This window comes from Sciurus vulgaris, assembly GCF_902686455.1.
Source record: "Sciurus vulgaris genome assembly, chromosome: 4".
Classification (NCBI taxonomy): Eukaryota; Metazoa; Chordata; class Mammalia; order Rodentia; family Sciuridae; genus Sciurus; species Sciurus vulgaris.
In genome coordinates, this window is record NC_136464.1 from 163429624 (window position 1) to 163442139 (window position 12516).

Here is a 12516-nt window from a genome sequence, read left to right on the forward strand (position 1 = left end):
AACAGAGCCTAGAACATAATAGACTCTTAATAAGAGAAACGTTAACTCAGCTGTCTTAGTCTATTTTATGTTGTTATAATAAAATACCCGAGACTGGGTAATTTACAAAGAATAGAGATTTATTTGGCTCAAGGTTCTGGAGGTTGAGAAGTTCAAACTCATGGTGCTGGTGCTGGTGAGGGATTTCTTCCTGTACCATAACATGGTATGGGGCATCACATGGTGAGACAGCAAGCTCTCTAGCTCCAATCTGTTTTCTTCTTCTTCAGAATCTACTAGTGGCCACTTTTATGATCTCATTTAATCCTAATTACCTTCCAAGAGCCCCACCTCTAAATACCATCAACAGAGAAGTAGGGGTATGAAGTTTCCAACACATGAACTTTGGGGGGCATATGCAAACCATAGCATCTGCTTATTTGCTGAAGAAAAGATGAGGATGGTCTATGTTAAAATGTCTTACTCTCAGTCCCAGGTACTGTACATTCTAGGAATGTGGCTTCAAGGAAATTCACCAGGCAGAGACCCAAGCACCCCCATGGTGGTTAGTCACAGACGACTTGGAGCAGGATTTTTCTGGGACAGATTACCTGTATCACACACCTCAGAATAAGTTGTTGAAGAGGGAGCAAGTGATGAATGATGAAGTCTCCTGCCAGGTTATTATGTAAAGTAAAATTTACACAAATAAAGAGATGAAGTAGAGAAACTGATGAAGAAAATTGATTATGTCATAAAATGTTTAACTTAGCTGACACAGCTCAGGTCCTTGTAGAGTTTCATAAATCAGTGGGGAGATGTCTCAGGCTGAGCCAGAGTTTGCAGCCTGGATTTGCCCAACCAGAAGGCAGTGCTATCTCTAGTACAAGAAGAGACCTGCTTTTATTGGAGGAGATGGAAAGATTTAGTTCTTTCTTTAACAGAATCTTGATAGAAATGCCCAAATGCTATACATGTTTTATAAGAAATAGAAAATCCACAGTTTAAAGTACTTTCTTAATTCTATTTTGAAAAATAATGCTTTCATTTATGAGTCTAATACAATAAGCAAAAAATTCTACAGTTGCTTTAAAAAAAAGTTTATTACCTATTATTTTCCATGACCTGAAATGGTTGACAGTCCTTTTGTTGAACAGTGACATGTTATAAGACACTAAGTATGAAAGCATGAGAGGGAATAAACAGAATTTCTTTCTGTCCCAACATATGTCTGTTATAAAAGGAATTGTGGAATTTAACACTGTAGTTAAAGTCAATGTTGAAAATTGCCTAAGTTGGTTCTGTCTCTCCATTATTAGCTATTTTTTTCCCTCGCAAATATATTCTTGAGTTTTTTTTTTTTAATATTTTGACAATTGTCAGACTTGCAAATATACACCCAAAATTAGATAGGCAGTGTTCCTCTATTAAGAAATACAATGCCATTAGAAACAAAATCCAAGCTGACAGACTTGCTACAGACAATGATTGCTCACAGCCATCAGCAGGTCTCAGAAATGGGGATAGATGTCCATTTGGCGCCATCACCAAACTTTGGGACTCTCTGTGAGTCAGTTACCATTCTGACCCTCAGTAAAGGCTCACCTGTAAATGGAGATTAAAATAGTGATATTTGCCTAGTATAATGGGTGATCTACAACGTATTATAAGTTCCTTACATCTATGGTTAGAAAAACAAGATATCATCTAAGGAGACAGCTTACCAGGGCTCACTGACTGCTGGATAAGGTTTGGTTTCAGCTTTAGATTCAGAAACTGGATTTTGTTCAGTCTTTTTGGAATAACTCCCACCAACGAATATTGGAAGGAACTCTAAGGAAGATCCTTGGAGAAACTGCCTTCATAGGGCTCAAGAACCCAAACGTCTCTGTAATGTATTTTAATTCTCATGATGCATTTGTCCAAAGGGATTGAGTTGCAGAAAATGGAAAATATTCTAACTACTTTAAGCATAGAAAGATTTAATACAGAAATTTACATTCTTATGAAATGTGGTGGTTAATTTTATGTGTCACTTGACTGGGCTATGGGGTGCCCAGACATTTGGTCAAATCTTATTCTGTTTGTGCTTCTGAAGGTGTTTCTGGATGAGGGTAACACTTGAGTCAATAGAGTGAGAAAATAAATAAACTTGAGCTCCCTGATGTCCTCATCTAATCTGTTGAAAGCCTAAAAAGACGAAAAGGCTGAGGAAGAGGGAAGTTCTCCCGCCTGATTGAGCAGACATGTGTCTTTTCCAGGCAACAGACTTCAACTGAAGCATCATTCTTCATGAGTCTTAAGTCTACTGGTTTTTAGACTAGAACTTACACCATCCACTGTCCTGGCCTTGAAATTCAACTGGAACTGCACATGGGCTCCCCTGGTGTCCAGTTTGACAACTATAGACCTTGGGACTTCCCAGCCTACATAACTGCATGAGACCATTCCAGTGGTTGAATGAATGGATGACCTAATTATTGGTTCTCTCTTTCTGGAAAATCTTGACAAATACACAAAACCTTTAGAACGTCAGAGAGTCATGGTAGTTGTAATGGTTAATTCGAATTGTCAATTTAATTGGATAAAGAGATACCTATGATTAAGAGGGCATGCCAGTGAGGGCATGTCTAGGAATGATTGGAATTTGGGATAGTGAACTGAAGTGGAGACCCTCCCTAAGCACGGGCAGCACCACCCAATAGGATGGTGGCTTGGATGGAATAAAAGTTGAAAGAACAAGGAAGCAGATGCAGATGCAAGCTCCACTCTTCTTGAATGGGTTCTTGATTACTGCTTTGATCATCTGAGGATTTTGCACTCTTGCTTCTTCACTCTTCCGAAACAGACTCTACCAGTGATTCTCTAGGTAGTTTCTTGAAGCCTTGGTCTTGGATTAGGGTAGCACTGTTGATCCTTCTTGTTCAGGGGCTTCTGTGTCTTGGACTGTGCAGCTACTGGTTCTTCCAGTTCTCTATCCTGCAGACAGCCATTGTAGACTATTCAGCTTCTGGTTGTGTAAGCCAATCTAATAAATTCTCATTTTATAATCATACTTTCTGTTGATTCTGTTCCTCCAGAGAACCCTGGCTAATACAGAAGTATATCACCATGGACTGCCCTTACAAGTTCAATAAAAAGGGTTCAGAGCAACTTTCTCTCTCTGGCACCTGCTCATGATTGTTGAGACCTGGCTTGGAGTTGCAGGGCCTCTCTTTGTGATCCCTGAGTTCTTCTCCACTCATCTGTGAACAATTCCTGCCTTGAAACCTAGGACTATGCAGAGATCAAACACCAATAGTTCAGGTATCAAGCAGGAACAGAAGGTGATATCTTTAAATTACCTGTCACTGTATTCGGTCAGTGTAAGGATGGGTAATTCCTTTCCTTCATCTTGACTTTGTCTGTTGGAGGCCTCAGGTATTCATTCACTTACAATCAAAGATAAAAAAAGCCACCTTCTGAATGGTGGCAGCCTCCATTGGGCAGCCCCTAGAACACAAGTACAGAGACCAAAATGACAAATTACTGATTTCTATGAGAAATACACCTGCCAAAAGGACTGGAGTGTTCAGCCCAAGGGGCCTATAGTGTCTTCTCCATAGGAGAGTCGGGTGTCTCCAACATGTAGCAGTGGGAACACACATCCTCACTGTTGATTTCCAACTAACCCCTTTCCTTGCCACTAATGGCTCCATCCACTGTCTCTTCATAGTCTTTCCTCAGTCACGGTGCATGAGAACTAGGTTAGCTTCCTCAGTTCACTAGAAACCCACTTGAGATAACCATTTTTTTTTTTTTTGAGACACCCACCCCCACTCCCACCAGCCATCCAACCAATCTTTAGATATGGCATTTCTATAAAAGCTTGATTCCATCCATTGCATTTTGATTATTTCCCAGGGGAATACCCCATTTGGATGTTCGGAGGGTACATTATGATTACATATCAACTCTGCTCAGTCTTTCCCCAGGGCAGCAGGCATTTACTTAGAATTGCCACCAGCTTTACAATTACGCTTATCTCTTGGTCTCTGGAGAATTGGTTTCAGGACGCCCATGAAAATCCTCAGATGCTCAAGTACCTTATATAAAATGGTATATTTGCATAGAACCCACTTGGTTCTCCCATATATTTTTAAATCATCCTAATACATGCAAACTCTATGTAAGTAGTTGTTATGTGTATCGCTTCTGGAATAATAACAAGGAAAAAGTCTGTCCGTGTTCAGTACAGGCACAATCACTTTTCTAAAATCTATCTGCAATTGGGTGAATCCCAAGAGGTAGAACCCAAGGACAGAAGGGCTGACTGTACTTCACAGGCACTCAGAGGCTGTCCTTTTGGGGAAAGGTAAACACGGAGATCAGGAAAAGTCAGGAAAGGAAGGAGGAAAGCACTTTTACACACAAGGTGAAAATATACATGGGGGCCTGGATCAGGGGAGGAATGGAGGTGGTACCTCATTTTGAATACTGAGGGAACTTTACATTGACATAGGAAAATTGATTCAATAAAAAAAAGGAATGAAGATACAATTTAAAGCTGTATTTTGTTTCCCACTTCACTATTTTTCTCTTCCTTTTCTTCCTTCTATCTTTCTTATTGTTATTCTTAGTGCTGGGAACTGAGCCTAGGGACTCACTCATACCTGCTAGGCAATGCTTGCCTTCTTTACCCAAGGAATTTGTTTTGTTTTAGATTCTAAAACATAGAAAACAATTTTTATCTTGGATTTTAAAAATGTATTACCATAATATTCTACTTCCCTACTTCTTTAAGCTATTTTATTGTTATTACTCTATTTTTTAAAATTTAAATGCATTGCTTTGTGTTTTAACTTTTTTTTGGGGGGGGGGGTTACTAGGTATTGAACTCAGGGGCACTTGACCACTGAGCCACATCCCAGCCCTATTTTATAATTTATTTTGAGACAGGGTCTCACTGAGTTGCTTAGTGCCCTGCTTTTGCTGAGGCTGGTTCTGAACTTGCAATCCTCCTGCCTCATTTCCCAGCTGCTGGGATTACAGACATGTGCCACTGCACCAAGCTTAATTTTTAAAATAGTCTGAAAATTATTTCCTTGAGAACTAAGATAAGGCTAAATGGAAATAGTTGCATATTTCTATGATAGTGTGTTACACAGGTACTCTGTTACAGTTTGTCAGGGTAAAGAAGCTACAGTGATTCTTAGAGGGGTGCTGGTAGGTTACATTTTAATTCATGTACCCACCATTCATTCTGCAGAAATGTCTATTAATTATCTACGCTAAAACACCATGCTAAGTATGAAAGATATAAAGATGAATGTAATATTTGTGGTATTGTCTTTTATAATCTCTCTTTCTTTCTTTAATCTTTATAGAATATCTATACTTAGAATGCTTACTAGTTTCAAAGTGAAAAGTGTATTCTTGTATGCTAGTGAGATGACTGGTGGGGGTTTGGGGCTTCTAGATACGCTCCTGAGGGAGGGTGGTTGCAAGGGGAACCAACCATGTATCAGAGGGTTGTGCCTTTCAATTCATCCCCCAACCTCCAGGGAGGGAAGAGGGACTGAGTGTTGAGAGGTTCTCCTTCAGTCAATAGTATAATCAGTCATGTCAATGTAATGAGTCTTCGTAAATGTCCAAAAGGGCGGGAGTCACTGAGCTTCCAGATAGCTGAACATGTGGAGGTTTCTGGAGGGGGATGCCCCACAAACAGCATGGAATTTCCATGCCCCTTTCTACCTCTCTTGCCCTAATCATCTCTTTCACCTTCTATTTATCTGTATACTTTGTAATGTTTTGTAATAAACCAGTAAACATAATAAAGTATTCCCCTGAATTTTGTGAGCTGCTCTAGAAAATTAATCCTAGGAGGGGAATACCCAATTGATAGCCCACTGGTTAGAAGCCCAGGTCAAACAATCTGGGGGTCTGACTGGCATCTGAAGTGAGGATGGGAAGTCTTGTGGGGCTGAGTCCTTATCGTGTTGTATATGACTAACTCCAAGTAAGCAAGGCCAGAATTGAGTTGAATCGGAGAACACCCAAGCTGTCCACTGCAGAACTGGTTGCTTGATGTAAGTGTGTGGATGGGTGGGGAGGAACCTACACATCTCATGTCAAAAGTGTCGTGTTGAGAGTAGGAGAAACACTTTGGATTGGTTTTTCCATATCTCTTACAACACGGTCTAAACCCTTTAAGAACTCATTGTCTTGGTCAATTTTTCTCAGAAAAATTTTCTAGGCTCTGGACTAGAAGCATCAGCTTCACTTATAAATTTGTTAGAAATGCAAATTCTTGGGCCCTACCTTTCTAATTTCTACAGAATCAGAAACTCTGGTGGTGAAGAGAAGGTGGCAGTAAGCTGGGTTTTAACTATCACTTCAGGTAATTCCAATGCATGATCAAGTTGTAGAGTTGTAGATATCTGATCTAGGGAACAATTAAAAAAAAAAAAAAAAAAGAAAGGAAAAGAAAAGAAAATCACAATTTTCTGTGACAAATGCTAACTAAGTTAGAGGTGTACTCCAGGTGCTATGGGCTTGGTAGAAATTATGTGGAGAAGAAGACAATGGACTCACCACAAGAGAGGAGATGTATTACTGAGGTTTGGGATTTGCCAGAAAAACAAGGTTGGGAAGGGTGTTGTAGGTGGAGGAAAGGCAAATATGTGAAATAGCACATTGATGTGGGTGACCACAGGTAGTTCATGGTAGAGAGGTTTTTTGAAAAAACAGGATAATCAAAATGGAATTGGGTTGAAATAGATTAAGTCTCAGTTGACAAAAACATGGAGTTGATATTCCTAAACCATTTTTGATTTGGCCTGAATTTCTCTCCCCCTGAGAGATACAAAGATGAATGGAACATTTGTGGTGTTCTGATTTGGGTCTTTCTGATGATATCACTCTGACAACATACATGTCTTTCCTTCCCTCAGGTTAGAAGAGGCAGTGATAGCCTGCATTACCAGTTATCTTAGAAGGTCTGTAGTTGCATTCCATGGCTGGGCTGTGGTTAGGTAGGTAGGCTTGGATCCTTTATTTTTCCCATCTTTCTCCTACAGTTTTTTTGTTTCACTTTGACATATAGATGTTGGGCACAGATGACCCTTAGCAAGTCTGTATTCTGATCATTTCATCTCTGTTATTGATTTATTAACTAGAACTGTGTTTTGTTTTACGGGTTGCTCTAGGGTTTTAGAACATACATCTTTATCACAGTCTATTTTCAAGTAATGCCATTTCAGTTTATTTTTGTATCATTTCAGAACCTTGCTGCAGTATGTTTCCCTTTCTCCCCTGCTGGCCTTTGTGCTGTTATTGACACACATTTATTTCTACCTACATTATAAACCACCAGATGTATTGTTAGTGCTTTGCCTGAAACAGTCAATTATTTTTTAGTTATTAAAAAAATCTGAAAAATGAGAAAATGTCGTTCCCATTTTCCCACACATTTTCCATTTCTACTGGTCTACATTCTTTTGTGTAATATTAAATTGCCATCCAATATCCTTTTCCTTCTGCTTAAAAAAGAAAACCTCCCAAAACTCACTTCAACATTTCTTATGCTAGTCTGCTGCAGCTGAAGTCTTTCAAATATTGGTTGTCTTTATTTTGCCTTCTTTATTTGAAGATATTTTTGTGAATACAGAATTTTTTTTTCAGACAGTTTTTCTTTCAGTATTTTAATGATGTTACTCATGGCCTTTTAATTTGCATAGTTTCTAATGAGAAGTTTGCATGGTTTATTCCTCTGTATGTAATATGTCTTTTTCTCACACTACTTTTAAGACTTTTCCCTTTATCATTTGTCTTAAGCAATTTGACTAGAATGTGTCTTGGTATAATTTTCTTCATGCCTTTTTGAGCTCAGACTATGTTGAGATGTTTTTTATCTGTGTATTTATAGTTTCCAATAACTTTGGACACATTTTGGTCCAAATTTATTTCTTCAAGTATTTGTTTCTTCCAATATTTTCCTTCTATCTCCTTTTCTTTGCTTTTTTTTCTCCCTCACAGAACTGCAGTTAGGCACATGTTAGATTGTTACTTGCTATGAGCTCACAGTTCACTTATGCATTTTCCAGTTTTTCAGTCTTTCCATTGTTTTATTTTCATCATCTTTATGATGTTGAAAAGTAGGCATTCAACAGAAACTGTACTTCAAAATTTAAATTTAGAACTTTTCTTGAGGTAGCAATATGCAGCAGGGTCCTTTCTCTGAGACAGAGCAGTGACATTGTAACAGTGGTCCACTTCGCCTTTTGAATAGAGCTCTGAGTCTTATTTTTATTTTATTTTATTTATTTATTTATTTTTATAATACACTTATATAATTTATATCAGAATAGTTTTCCATATCAATAGGCATATATTTTCATCATCATGCTTACTATTTTATTAATCCATCTTCTTTTTTTTAATTTTTTTTTAATTTTTTTTTATTTTATTGTAAACAAATGGGATACATGTTGCCTCTCTGTTTGTGAGTCTTATTTTTAAAAGGAACAAGTTTTCCTTTTTCTCTTCTCCCTCTCCCCCTCCCTAACTTGGGGCAGGGAACTTGAGCTACCTGTGCTCCACAGGAAGGAGATATCTGTCAGAGGATTCAGAAGTGAATATCTCCCAAATTAACAAGCGAATGTTAATACATCATGGGGAGCCCTGAGACCCCCCTGTCAGAGCATCCCTGGCCTTTGAAGAGCTCCTTTAAAAGTCCCCTGTTCCTCCTGATGGGGAGAATCAGTCTCTGGCACAGGAGTCCCCTGTGCTTCTCCTCTACTAGCAAAGCAATAAAACTTCTTTTTCCTTTTTCACAAAACCAGCGTCCTCATTATTGAATTGGCATGGGGGACAAAAACCAAGTTTTCAGTTGGAACATGAGCTGCAATTTTCAGTCTGTCACACAGCTTGAAACTGTCAATTGTTTTTAAGTTAGCTACATTGCTAATCTATGATGTTTGGTAGCTTAGGTGGATTAAATGCATTTTGGACATACAATATTTTCAATTATAATGAGTTTATTGGAGCATAGGCCCAACATAAGTTAAGGAGCATCTAGATTATTCATCTTTAAAAATTTGATTTGGGGCTTTCTCTTCCATGTTTCCCATCCCATTTATACTTTCCTTCATGTTCTTGCAAGTAAGTTTATTTGTAATATTGAAGCCAGAATTAAGGACAGGTAGTTAGTGTAGAAATAGGGGATCGGGTCAAATGGAGGAAATGAAGCCATGAAGCCATCTACCTCTGGAAGTTGGAGACTGCCCCTGGGAGAATGGAATGTCAAGGATCTCCAGAGGTCATTGATTACCAAATTTACCTGCCTTTATCAAGGACTGCAAGCATGGAGCTGCTAATTAATGCCTTCTGGGCCCTTACCTGCCAGAATCACCTTGGCCTTCCCCCTGCCCTTGGCTTCTCACTTAATGCAAAACCAGGCCTTGTCACATAGGCAGGAAGGAGAGATAAGCCGGGAGAGAATGGGAGAACAAAAGAGACTTTAACCTATAAAAGATGTAGGGTGCGCTCACTTCTTGGGGCTTTAGAACATCAGCCATGGCCCCCTTCTTCCTTCTGGGAGAAGTCTGTATTATTACCTTTAAATAGAACCTGCTTAATATGCTTGCCTTGGCGTGCTTCTCTAGTATTCAATCTTCAACATTAGAAGGAGCAGAACTCGTCACCAGTAAACGGCGGTATCAATATCAGTTTTAATATCCTTATGTGTTAATTTTACCATCTGTGCTTTTTAAATACCTATTTTATGTCACTGATTTTTTTTGTACTAGTTATTGTAATGTATAAAGCTGCTCTCCCGCCCATCAGGTGCAGTCATTGTCCCTGCCTCCCAACCACTTGTCAATCTGTGAGCATCCTGGCTAGCTATTGGTTCATCAGTCAGCTTGCAAGTATCCTTCTCCGATATTGGTCCCCTGTTAGCCCAGAGGAATTCAACTGTTTTACTGTAGCTTCCCCGCCATCTTTTTCCATTCTTCTGTCTGTCCTACTCACTTTTCTCTATCCTCCTGGCTTTCCACTCTCTCTAGCGTGCACCCTTTCTTTTCCTTTCTCTTTTCCTCTCATTTTCTGTCTTACCCTGCAGGGAGACACTGTTTACTTAATGAATTCCCTTATGTGATTTCATGTGTCCAGCGTGGTTTCGTGGAAATTCCCTTACAGTGGTGCTGTGACTCGGGATGGGATCTTCCACTGTCTCTTAAGAGAGTGGAACCCCATCTGACACCCCAGTGCCCCCGGACACGTCTCCACCTTCCATTCTGCCCAGTCACTCTGCTCTGCGTTTATCACCGGACTTCAGGTTGGTGAGTAGGCTGGTTCCTCTAATTACGGCAGCCCCTATAGTCGTTCCTATCTGCCGGGTGGATTCCTGATTTTATGGTGGAGATCTCTCTCAGGGTTGAGGCTCATCTCGTATTTGCATCGAAAACCCTGATATCAGGTCCTCAACTCTTCTCGGCTTTTGCCTGGCCCACATGGATGTTTGTGTGATGACACCTCGTCTCCAGTCGATTACTCCGTGGCCTCGGGACGCCGGGCCACAGACTCAACTGTATCATTCCCCACCATGGAATCTGGGTCCTCCAATCTGGCAGATTCACCCTGGGAACCCTTCACCCGACCCCCAGTACTTAAAGCCATCAAAATCCATTTGTGTAATGGCACACAGCGTCCGTGAGCGAGCGGGCAGATGGAAAGGGATTCCTTATCTTCAAGTCTTTCCTTTCGAGGAGTTTCAAGATGGCGGCCTAGAGGGTGGCTGCATTTCATGTTGCTCCAGGACTCAGGATTCAAAAGAGGAGATATTGAGACACTTGGGACCAACTCAAAGCAGCCGGGTGACTCTCACCCGTTGGGAAGGCGTCCCAGATGGGACGGTAGTCCCGGAACGCAGGAAACTTTGTGAAGTAGAGCTGCCGGCGAAACACCCCTCCCCCCGCTGGAGCAGTGAACTCGGACAACTGGGAGTGCTGTAAAGGAGGCCGCTCGGCACAGCGCTGGGACTCGGAGCAACCACTGGGGCTCCAGTGGCTGCCCAGGGGAGGAGTGGCAAGGAGAGCTGTGTGGACTCAGGACACCGGGGCCTGCCCTGAGGAGCAGGAGGAGGAGCGTGGCCGCTTGGATTCGGAGTGACTGCACCAGAGCTACAGGCGGTTGCCAGAGGAGAAGCTCCGCGGTGAGCTGTTTGGACTCAGAACGACTGCTTCTGAACCCCAGGGCCTGCCCTGAGGACAAGGAGGAGGAGGAGGAGGAGCGTGGCCGCTTGGATTTGGAGTGACTGCACCAGAGCTACAGGCGGTTGCCAGAGGAGGGGCTGCGTGGTGAGCTGTTTGGACTCTGACCACTTCTGAACACCGGGGCCTGCCCGGAGGAGTAGGACGAGGAGGAGGAGGAGCGCGGCGGGTCGTTTGGCCTCGCAGTGACTGCATTAGCGCTCCAGGCGGCTGCTCAGAGGAGAAGGCGAGTGGTGAGTTGTTTGGACTTAAAGTGACAGCTCCTGAACACAGGGGGGCTGCCTGGAGGAGAAGCATGGTGGGTTGCTTGGTCTTGAGTGGCCACACCAGAGCTCCGGGCGGTTGCCCAGAGGACCCGTGCAGCAGGTCACGTGGATTCAGAGCCACTCAGAGCTACCGCTCCTGAACACCCGGGGGGTTATCTGGAGAAGGAGGAGGAACGGGGAGGGTCACTTCGACTCGGAGTGATTGATTGCCCAGGGCTACGGGTGGTTGGTGGGAGGTGGAGGCACGCAGTGAGTTTCTTGGACTCCTAGTGACCGCACCAGAATACTGGGCGGCTGTCTGGAGGAAGAGGCGTGTGGCGGGTCTCTGGGACTCAGAGCGATTGTACGGGGCCCCAGGTGGCTGCTCAGAGGAGGGGCCGCATAGCCAGGCGATTAGGTGCAGAGCAGGGTCCCAGGATCTAGGAGGCTTCTTGGTGGAAGAGCCGCACAGAGACATGCTTAAGGGCGGAGCGAAGGTTCCAGGCCTGCAGGCAGATTCTCTGAGGAGGGGCAGCCTAAGGAGATTCATCTGCGAAGGGTGAGGCTCCCAGGCCCAGGAGGTAGGGCCGGGTCCCTGGGAACTTTGCAGAGGAAGGCAGCCCAGCCCAGGCGGTAGCTGTAAATTGAGGGGAACCTCTAGAAGGGAACTGACCAGCAACACCTCCCCACAGGGTGAGTCTTCCCTGCCGGGTGAGGTTTCCCCACAAGGATGGTAAAACCAGAGACTCAGGCCCAAACAGGCCTTGCCTCAGCCCGCAGCCTAGGTCCCCTTTGGATGACCATTGGTCAACAAGTGGAGGCACCTCTGCCCACTAGCAGGGATTATACCCCACCTGAAGGCCACCACTCCTAGAGAGGCAGCTTCCTTGTGGAGCACCGCATTATCAACTTCCTCCAAGACTTCAGCCTACTGAAGGCTAAGGGGGGATATATATAGAAATCTTCAGGGACATTGTAAGTCAATAGAGGAAATCTGCAATATCTCAGCGGTCCACTGATACCTGAACAATATGAGAAAA